Consider the following 10,917-nt stretch of genomic DNA (forward strand, 5'->3'; position numbering starts at 1 on the left):
TTCAACTCTAGTTTTGGATCCTTTTCTGGCGCTGGACGCCAGATTTGGGCAGAAGGCTGGCGTTGAACGCCAGTTTACATCGTCAATTCTTGGCCAAAGTATGGACTATTATATATTGCTGGAAAGCCCTGGATGTCTACTTTCCAACGAAATTGGAAGCGCGCCATTTCGAGTTCTGTAGCTCTAGAAAATCTACTTTGAGTGCAGGGAGGTCAGAATCCAACAGCATCAGCAGTCCTTTTTCAACCTCTGAATCTGATTTCTGCTCAAGTCCCTCAATTTCAGCCAGAAAATACCTGAAATCACAGAAAAACACACAAACTCATAGTAAAGTCCAGAAATATGAATTTAACATAAAAACTAATGAAAACATCCCTAAAAGTAACTAGATCCTACTAAAAACATACTAAAAATAATGCCAAAAAGCGTATAAATTATCTGCTCATCACTATCGAAGATGGCTCTGCCATTAGTTCTTTTTTCGTGCCTTTCCTTGTTGGTGGTTTGGGAGTAGCTTTCTCTTTACCTTTCTTGGTGGCTGATGAGCGGATAATTTATACCCTTTTTGGCATTGTTTTTACATAGTTTTTAGTATATTTTAGCTACTTTTTATTATATTTTTATTAGTTTTTATTCAAAAATCATATTTCTGGACTTTACTATGAGTTTGTGTCTTTTTCTGTGATTTTAGGTATTTTCTGGCTAAAATTGAGGGACCTGAGCAAAAATCTAATTCAGAGGCTGAAAAAGGACTGCAGATGCTATTGGATTCTGACCTCCCTGCACTCGAAGTGGATTTTCTGGAGCTACAGAAGCTCAATTTGTGCACTCTCAATTGCGTTGGAAAGTAGACATTCTGGGCTTTCCAGAAATATATAATAATCCATACTTTGCCCGAGATTTGATGCCCCAAACTGGCACCAGAATTAGAGTTAAACGCCCAAACTGGCACCAAAGCTGGCGTTTAACTCCAGAAATAGCCTAAGCACAAAAAAGCTTCAATGCTCAGCCCAAGCACACACCAAGTGGGCTCTGGAAGTGGATTTATGCATTATCTGCACTTAGTTACTCATTTTCTGTAAACCCTAGTTACTAGTTTAGTATAAAAACTACTTTTAGAGATTTATTTTATATCTTCGATCAGTCTTTTGACCATCTGATGTTACGTTTGGAGGCTGGCCTCACGGCCATGCCTAGACCTCTTTTCACTTATGTATTTTCTACGGTGGAGTTTCTACACCCCATAGATTAAGGTGTGGAGCTCTGCTGTTCTTCATGAATTAATGAAATTACTACTGTTTTCTATTCAATTCACGCCTACTTCTTCTCCAAGATATACTCTCGTACTTAATTCAGTTAAGTCAGAATGAAGGGGCGACCCGTGACAATCACCCAATCTTCGTTACTCGCTTAGCCAAGATCGCGTGCCTAACAACCACAAAGCGGTCTACATGATGTTCAACGTAGTCATTGGACGACAGTCGGAGTATATTCTCTTGGGTTCCCAATCAACGATTCACATTGTCTCTCCTGACAACAGAGCATCTGAATCTGAAATTAGAACCTTCGTGGTATAGGCTAGAACCATTGTCAGCATTCTTGGGATCCAGAAAGTCTAAACCTTGTCTGTGGTATTCCAAGTAGGATCCGGGAAGGGATGACTGTAAAGAGTTTCAAACTTGCGAATGTTGGGCACAGTGACAGTATGCAAAAGGACAATGGTCTTATTCTAACACTAGCGGGAATCGACAGATGATTAGCCATGCGGTGACAGCGCATATGGATTTGTTTTCATCCGAGAGGATCATACAGCTTGCCATGGAAGGAGGTAACGCATATTTGGAAGAAGGCAATAGGAAAGTAGAAGTTCAGAAGCAACAAAGCATCTCCAGACGCTTATCTGAAATTCCCACCAATGAATTACATAAGTAACTTTATCTTTTTTTTTTTTATATTTTATTTATATTTTAATTATCAAAACCTCATAACCATTTGAATCCACCTGACTGAGATTTACAAGGATGACCATAGCTTGCTTCAAGCCGACAATCTCCGTGGGATCGACCCTTACTCACGTAAGGTATTACTTGGACGACCCAATGCATTTGCTGGTTAGTTATGCGGAGTTGTGAAGAGTGTGAATCACAATTTCGTGCACCAGTGGCCATCCTGAAAGGGAAAAGGTAAGTACTTTTAAAACTTCAAGGGTTAGAGCAAGGAAGGGGATGGTATAAGTGATAATCAATGCACGGTAAAGAGGGATGTTGTTAACATATGGTCATGACTACATGTGAGAAGTTCATCACTGGAAATATAGCAAGTGCAGGTGATGACAATTAAATGCAAGATGTTTATTGGCATACTGGCAAAGGCATGAGTAGCATAGATCAAGCATTAAATTTCCAAGTTAGATTATCAACTCTTTCAAAATAACAACCTGTTTGTATTGACAATTATATTTAATCAATAAAATATAAAAGGGGTTTTGTGAAAAGCATGCATTAGAGTAGTAGAGTGACATAAAAGTAATGCATGATGCCATACGGGCTTTTTCACAAACACTTAGCATGCATGGTGAATATGTTATTGAAAGTATTAAATTAAACATGCAAGCAACCCTTTAAAAAGTAATGTTTAATTGTCAAACAATTCCACAATAATCCACAAGTAAAATATAAAAGAAAACAATCACCCAATTAAATTTTTAACACCATTTAAAGGAATAAAAAGAAAAGAAAAAGAAAGAAAAACAAAATATAGATAATGAAAGTGAAAAGAAAAAGAAGAAGGAAACATAAAAAAATAATAAAGGAAAAGGAAAAAGTAAGGAAAGAAAGAAAAGAACCTTGATAATGGATGTGAAAAATAGGGAAAAGAAAAAAAGTGAAGAGTGAGAAAGAATAAAGAGGGAAGAAGAAAGAAGAAAGAAATAAGAAGGGAAAGAAAAGATTTGGATTTGGGGAAGAAAAGATAAGATATCAGGCGCTGATCTAGATAAGTTGTGCTTCGCATGTGACGCGGACGCGTGGGTCACGCGATCGCGTGGTGTGTGATAATTTTCAGGTGACGCGGACGCGTGGGTCACGCGATCGCGTGGCCTGATTTGTGCTATTAGCGCGAGTGCAGCCTCGCGTACGCACAACTCTCTGTTTTAAATGCATTTTGCAAAAAATCTGGTTGACGCGTGCACGTGGGTGACGTGGTTGCGTGAATAGCCATTTTATGAAAAACGACGCGGACGGGTAGGGTACGCGTTTGCGTGATAGGGCTTGTGCTTCTAGCACCATTCCAGCCCAGTTCCATCATAACTCTCTGCCATACACCTCTTTACGTCGATTTTGCAGGGCCACGCGTTCGCGTGGGTGACGCGGTCGCGTGGGAGGCTCTTTTTCAGAATGACGTGGTTGCGTGGGTGACGTGGTCACGTGGCATGCTTGTGGCTAAGGCACACCTCTAGCCACGCATTTGCGTGACTCTCTGCTTCCTTTCTTCTCGTGTCTAAGGCACATATGACGCAGACGCATCAGCAACGCTTACGCATCGCGTGCCTCTTTTTTTTTTTTTTTTCAGTATGCGAATGCAAATGCAGGATATATGCAGCTATATGCAGAGATTATGAGAAGAGTCATTAACAAAAATAAAAATAGAATAAAGTAAAATAAAACTAAGACTAAAATTGAACGATCATACCATGGTGGGTTGTCTCCCACCTAGCACTTTGCTTTTACGTCCTTAAGTTGGTCGTTCTTTAGACTCATTCTGCTTTTGTTGGTGGGTCTTCCAAGAGGAAAACCTCTAGTTCTTTGTGATCCTTCATCTTCTCTCCATGATAAAGCTTCAGGCGATGTCCATTGACCTTTATGAATTTGGAACTAGAAGGGTGACGCAGGTGGAAAACTCCGTATGGCTCTACCTTTTCTACCCTGTAGGGACCTTTCCATCTTGATCTCAGTTTACCTGGCATGAGCCTCAGCCTGGAGTTATATAGAAGAACTAACTCCCCTGGTCTGAATTCTCTCCTTTTTATGTGCTTGTCATGGACAGCCTTCATCTTCTCTTTGTATCGCCTGGAATTGTCATATGCTTATAGGCGAAGATTCTCCAATTCTGCTAGTTGCAGCTTTCTTTCAGTACCAGATTCTTCAAAATTCATATTGCACTCCCTCACAGCCCAGAAAGCCTTGTGTTCCACCTCCACTGGAAGGTGGCAAGCCTTTTCGTATACCAAGCGGAAGGGGCTCATCCCAATGGGTGTCTTGTACGCTGTTCTATATGCCCAGAGTGCATCTTGCAGCCTGGCACTCCAGTCTTTCCTATGAGGTTTTACTATCTTCTCTAGAATACGTTTAATCTCCCTGTTAGATACTTCTGCTTGTCCATTGGTTTGGGGATGATAAGCTGTTGCTACTTTATGAACAATCCCATGCTTTTTTAGTAATCCTGTCAGTCTCCTGTTACAAAAGTGAGTGACTTGATCACTCACGATTGCTCGTGGTGATCCAAAGCGACAAATAATATGGTTTCTAACAAAGGAAACAACAGTGTTAGCGTCATCAGTACGGGTAGAAATTGCTTCCACCCATTTAGAAATGTAATCTACAGCTAACAATATATAAGGGTAACCATTGGAGTTTGGAAATGGACCCATGAAGTCAATGCCCCAAACATAAAACATTTAACAGAAAAGCATAATCTGTTGAGGCATCTCATCCCTCTTGGATATATTACCAAACCTTTGGCATGGGGAACAAGATTTGCAAAATTCAGCAGCATCTTTAAAAAGAGTAGGCCACCAGAATCCATAGTCCAAGATTTTTCTAGCTGTTCTTTGAGGGCCAAAATGTCCCCCACTCTCAGAAGAGTGGCAGGCCTCTAAAATGGACTGGAATTCTACTTGTGGTACACATCTTCTAATTACCTGGTCAGCACCACACCTCCATAGATATGGGTCATCCAATATAAAATATTTAGATTCACTTTTCAGCTTGTCCCTTTGATGCTTAGTAAAATTGGGAAGAAAAGTATGGCTAACTAGATAATTAGCTACAGGTGCATACCAAGGAACTACTTCAGATACTGCTTGCAAACTATCAAATGGGAAAGTATCATTGATAGGGGTGGAGTCATGCTTAATGTGCTCAAGGGGACTCAAGTGGTCTGCCACTAAATTCTGGTTACCACTCTTATCCTTAATTTCTAAATCAAATTCTTGCAGCAACAGTATCCAACGTATTAGCCTTGGTTTGGACTCTTTTTTAGCTAATAAATATTTTAAAGCTACATGGTCTGAGTATACTACTACCTTAGTACCAAGTAAATAGGCTCAAAATTTATCCAGAGCAAAACCAATAGCTAGAAGCTCTTTTTCAGTAGTAGTGTAATTAGACTGAGCAGCATCTAAAGTCTTAGATGCATAAGCAATTACAAAAGGGTCTTTACCTTCGCGCTGAGCCAGCGCCGCTCCTACTGCATGATTGGAGGCATCACACATAATTTCAAATTGCTGGCTCCAGTCTGGTCCTCTCAGAATCGGGGCTTGAGTCAGGGCGATCTTCAGCTTATCAAACACTTGCATGCAATCCTCACCGAACTCGAACTCAATATCTTTCTGCAGCAATCTGGATAAAGGTAATGCTACCTTACTGAAGTTCTTAATGAATCTCCTGTAAAAACCTGCATGGCCAAGGAACAAACGAACTTTCCTCACAGAGGAGGGGTAAGGTAAACTAGAAATGACATCTACCTTTGTTGGATCTACAGAAATACCAGTATTAGACACATGTCCTAGTACAATTCCTTGTTTTACCATAAAATGACATTTTTCAAAATTCAATACAAGGTTTGTACTAACACACCTGTCTAATACTCTAGACAAACTATCCAAGCAAAGGCTAAATGAATCACCATATACACTAAAATCATCCATAAAAACTTCTATACAGTTCTCAATAAGATCTGAAAAGATACTCATCATGCATCTTTAGAAAGTAGCCAGTGCATTACATAAGCCAAAGGGCATCCTTTTGTATGCATACGTTCCAAAGGGACATGTAAAAGTAGTCTTCTCCTGATTTTCAGGAGCTATATGAATTTGAAAGTACCCTGTATAACCATCTAAAAAGCAGTAATGGGATTTACCTAACAGGCGATCAAGCATCTGATCAATGAATGGCAAGGGGTAATGATCCTTGCGAGTGGCTTGGTTGAGATGCCTATAGTCAATGCAACATGAATTATGCACTCTAGTTGTCAGGAGCTCTCCATACTCATTCTTTACTGTTGTGGCTCCAGGCTTCTTGGACACCTCTTGTACTGGACTAACCCATTCATTGTCTGAGATGGGGTAAATGATATCTGCTTCAAGTAGCCTGGTTACTTCTTTCTTGACAACTTCTAAGATGGTGAGATTCAATCTTCTTTGAGGCTGACAGACAGGTTTTGATTCCTCTTCTAAATATATTCTGTGCTCACAAACTTGAGGACTGATGCCTACTATATCTGCCAAGCTCCATCCAATTGCTTTCTTATGTTTTCTCAGCACACTGAGCAGTTGCTCTTCTTGTTGAGAAGTGAGTTCCCTTGCAATGATAACTGGAAACTTCTGATTATCCTCAAGGTAAGCATACTTGAGGTGTGGAGGAAGGGGCTTTAATTCCAATTTCTGCTCATGGCTAGGCTCTGGATCATTCAGGGCTAGTGATAATGGCAAAGTGTCCGCATTGTGTTCAGAGGGTGTCCCCACACTTGGACCTTGCTCCATGTGCTTCTCTTCTATTTCTTCTTGGTGAACTTCAGCTACAGTTTCATCAATGATGTCGCACTGGAAGATAGAATGATCTTCTGGAGGGTGCTTCATAGTTTCATTTAAACTAAAACTCCTTGTTCTGCCATCTATCTCAAAGGAGTAAGTTCTTGAGAATGCATCCAGCTTGAACTTTGAAGTCTTCAGGATGGTCTTCCAAGCAGGATTGATGATGGTCTTCCTGAATCATTAGGTGGCATTTCCAGGATATAGAAGTCAATAGGAAATGTGAGCCCCTTAATGCTCACTAATACATGATGCCAAGGCATCATAGGCTAGTTTCACTAGCATTTTTCTGTTAGTTTTAGTTGTTTTATGCATTTTCTTGAGCTTAAAGTAACCAAAAATGGTTAAATGAAGAACAAAGTAATGAACCATCCAAACAATATGATTTTGATGCAAATTCCATGAGTTTTAGTTATATTACTTAAATGCTATGAATGAAAGATTTCTCATGAAATTTTGCAAGACTTTGATGCAATTGTTTGGATGATTTCAGGGAAGAAGAGGCTAAGCAAGGAAGCAACAAAATCAATAAAGGAAGCTTGTATATCACATGTGGAGTTTAAGTTCCAGTTTAAGCCTAAACTGGAGCTTAAACGCCAAAATCATGAAGGATAAGAAATGTTGGGATTGAAGTTTAACCTCCAGTTTGACCTCAAACTGGAGGTTAAACGCCAGAATGAAAAGCCTCACTTAAGGAGCATTCCACGTTTAACCTCCAGTTTGACCTCAAACTGGAGGTTAAACGCCAGAATGAGTATGCCAACCAGGGAGGAGTTCCACGTTTAACCTCCAGTTTGACCTCAAACTGGAGGTTAAACGCCAGAACCAGGAAGAGTACCAGGGGCCATTCCACGTTTAAGCTCCAGTTTGACTCAAACTGGAGCTTAAACGTGTTCGATAGTTTTTTCACTCCAGGGTTGCTCTCTCCATCTCCACGTTTAACCTCCAGTTTGACCCCAAACTGGAGGTTAAACGTGTTCGACACCTCCAGGGCCACCATTCCAAGCTTCCACGTTTAACCTCCAGTTTGACCTCAAACTGGAGGTTAAACGTGTTCGACCTCCAGTATGCCTACACCCCTTTCCACGTTTAACCTCCAGTTTGACCTCAAACTGGAGGTTAAACGTGTTCGACCTCCAGGATGCCTCATTCCTTTTCCACGTTTAACCTCCAGTTTAACCTTAAACTGGAGGTTAAACGTGTTCGACTACATTACTCTCCAGGGCTACCTTCTTCCATTTCCACGTTTAAGCTTCAGTTTAACCTTAACTGAAGCTTAAACGTGCTTCTACAAATGGCCTCACTGGAAGTGTCTGGCGTTTAAGTTGCAGTTTAAGCTTAAACTACAACTTAAACGCCACTCTTGAAAAGGGTTTCTGGGCCAAAAATATTGTGATTTAAGTTAGTCTTTGAGCACAAGTATTAACTTAAACTTACTTTGGTATGAAACCCAATTGAATATCATGGTTTATGGGATTGGGCCTGAAGGATTGATGAGTTTGAAATCTCAATTTATTGAGTCATGTGTCATTATTTGATTATCACTAAGTTGGCTCAATAAATGTTACAGGATCTGGATCAACAACCTCATCAAGATTATGGATCATAAACCCAAGGCAAAAGGAAAGCAAGGAGAGGCCTCAAAGCCCAAGAAGCACAACTGAAGCTCAATATAGAAAGTGTATAAATAGGATAGAAGTTAAGTTAGAGTGGACTTTTACTTTCACTTTTAGCTAGTTTCCTTTTCTTTGTAATTGAATTCAGAGCTATGATTCACTAAACCCCCTTTCATTGGGTTAGGGAGCTCTATTGTAATTCAATGAATCAATAATAGTTTATCTTCTTCTTCAATCTTTTCTCTTGAATTTTGTTAGAAAGCTTCTCGATCTAATTCCATTGAGTAGTTGTCTTGGGAAAGAGACTACTCATACTTGGAATCCTTCGGAGCCTTGGGAAAGGAATGGAGGATTCATGCTAGAGAAGCTTTCTCACAGTGGATTGGATTGGGGTTTGGATGGATATTGTGACATGTAATCCTACCAAATTGTGGTTCATGAAATTGTGTGGTATAATCAGTGATCAAGCATCATCTCTTCTTATGAACATTTAAACCAAGGGATTGGGAATTTGTTTGTTTTTAGAGAGCATTGGTGAGCCAAGGAATTGGGATCCAATCATATAAGATTGCCAAGCAAAATTCAATGAATGCATTGGTTGAGGAAGAGATTTACATGTTTTGATTCGGAGATTTCAATATCTCCTAAACCCAATGAATTCCCCATTTCTGATTTCCACTTTCTCTTTACATTCTGCAATTCAATTCTTGCAATCATCCCCATTCCCTTTTAATTTCAGCAATTTACATTCTGCTCTTTAATTCATGCAATTTAAGATTCAGCCATTTAATTTTCTTGTCATTTACTTTTCCCGCCAATTTTACATTCCGCAATTATCATCTCAAATCTTGATTCCGCTCAACTAGAACACACTTCTAATCCGAATTGCTCACTCAACCAATCCTTGTGGGATTCGACCTCACTCTATTGTGAGTTTTTACTTGACGACGATAACCGGTGCACTTGCCGGAAGGAATTTTGCCGATCGTGCAATTTCCTAAATCGTAGCATAACACATTTATGCGCATCAAGTTTATGGCGCCGTTGCCGGGGATTGGTTTTTGATTGACAATTCTCAAATTGGAAGCTAACTAGATTGAGCAATTTTCTCTTGCTTTGATTAATTCTGTTCTAGATACTTGTTGAATTTTAATTTCTGCACTTGGTTACATGCTTTCCTTCTTTATGCCTTTAAATCCATGCAACTAACTCACTGACTCACTAACTGTTTGATTTAATTCCTCAATTGATCTAACCATACTCTTCCATTAACCAAGAGTATTTCACTTGTTTGTGTTTGAGCTGTGTTCTTGTATGACAGGTAGGAGAGGAGAGACATCAACTCCTCCATATACCGAACCGGAAAGGACCCTTCATAGACTTAGAAGGGAAGCAAGAGGGAAGAGAGTAGTGGGAGAAGAGGAATCTGAAGGAGAATCTGAGGACAATTTTGAGGAAGCTCTAGATCTCAACATGGATAGAGAAGTTCACAACCATGAGAGAGCTGATGGAAACAATGCCATTCCTGAGAGGAGGGTTCTTAGTTCATACATAAACCCAACCTCTGGGAATTGTGGTAGTAGCATCCAGAAACCACCCATTCAGGCCAACAATTTTGAGCTCAAGCCACAGCTAATATCATTGGTGGAAAATCATTGTTCCTTTGGAGGAAGTGCTAATGAAGACCCAAACCAACATCTCACAAAATTCCTGAGAATTTGTGACACTGTGAAGTCCAATGGAGTCCAGGAAGATGCCTATAAACTGCTTTTGTTCCCATTTTCACTTAGGGACAAGGCAGCTAAGTGGCTGGAATCATTCCCAAGGGGGAGTCTAACCACATGGGATGAGGTGGAAGGCAAGTTTCTGGCACGTTTCTACCCTCCACAAAAGGTCAATAGGCTTCGATCTGAGGTCCAGACTTTTAGACAACAAGATGGTGAAACTCTCTACGAGGCATGGGAGAGATTCAAGGACTTGACAAGGAAATGCCCACCAAACATGTTCCATGATTGGGTGCAACTGCACATCTTCTATGATGGGCTCTCTTATGAATCAAGGAAGGCTGTAGACCATTCATCAGGAGGTTCATTGAACAAGAAAAAGACCGTGGAAGAAGCCATTGAAGTGATCGAGACAGTGGCTGAGAATGAGTACTACTATGCATCAGAAAGGCACAACACTAAGGGAGTCATGGAGCTGAACCATGTTGATACAATTCTAGCCCAAAACAAGGTGTTTGCCAAGCAACTAGCAGAGCTTACCAGGCAATTAGAAACAAAGCAAGTGGCTGCAATACACACACAAGATCAAGAGGAAGTAGGCATTGAAGGAGGTGATTGGGATGAGGTTAACTATGTGGGAAACCAACAAAGGCAATCATATGATCCACACTCCAACACTTACAACCCAGGCTGGAGAAACCACCCAAACTTTGGGTGGGGAAACCAACAAACCCAACCACAAAACCACAAACCTTACAACCACAACCAA

The 10,917-nt window shown here is 40.3% G+C and overlaps 1 non-coding gene across 1 annotated transcript; it reads right to left on the reverse strand.

Moving 5' to 3' along the window:
• Window positions 1-10,323: 10,323 nt before the first annotated feature.
• LOC112788457 (small nucleolar RNA R71) lies at window positions 10,324-10,427 on the reverse strand. Its single transcript, XR_003195819.1, has one exon. It is a non-coding gene; the product is annotated as a small nucleolar RNA R71 (small nucleolar RNA).
• Window positions 10,428-10,917: the final 490 nt, after the last annotated feature.

This window comes from Arachis hypogaea, chromosome 20 (assembly GCF_003086295.3).
Source record: "Arachis hypogaea cultivar Tifrunner chromosome 20, arahy.Tifrunner.gnm2.J5K5, whole genome shotgun sequence".
Lineage (NCBI taxonomy): Eukaryota > Viridiplantae > Streptophyta > Magnoliopsida > Fabales > Fabaceae > Arachis > Arachis hypogaea.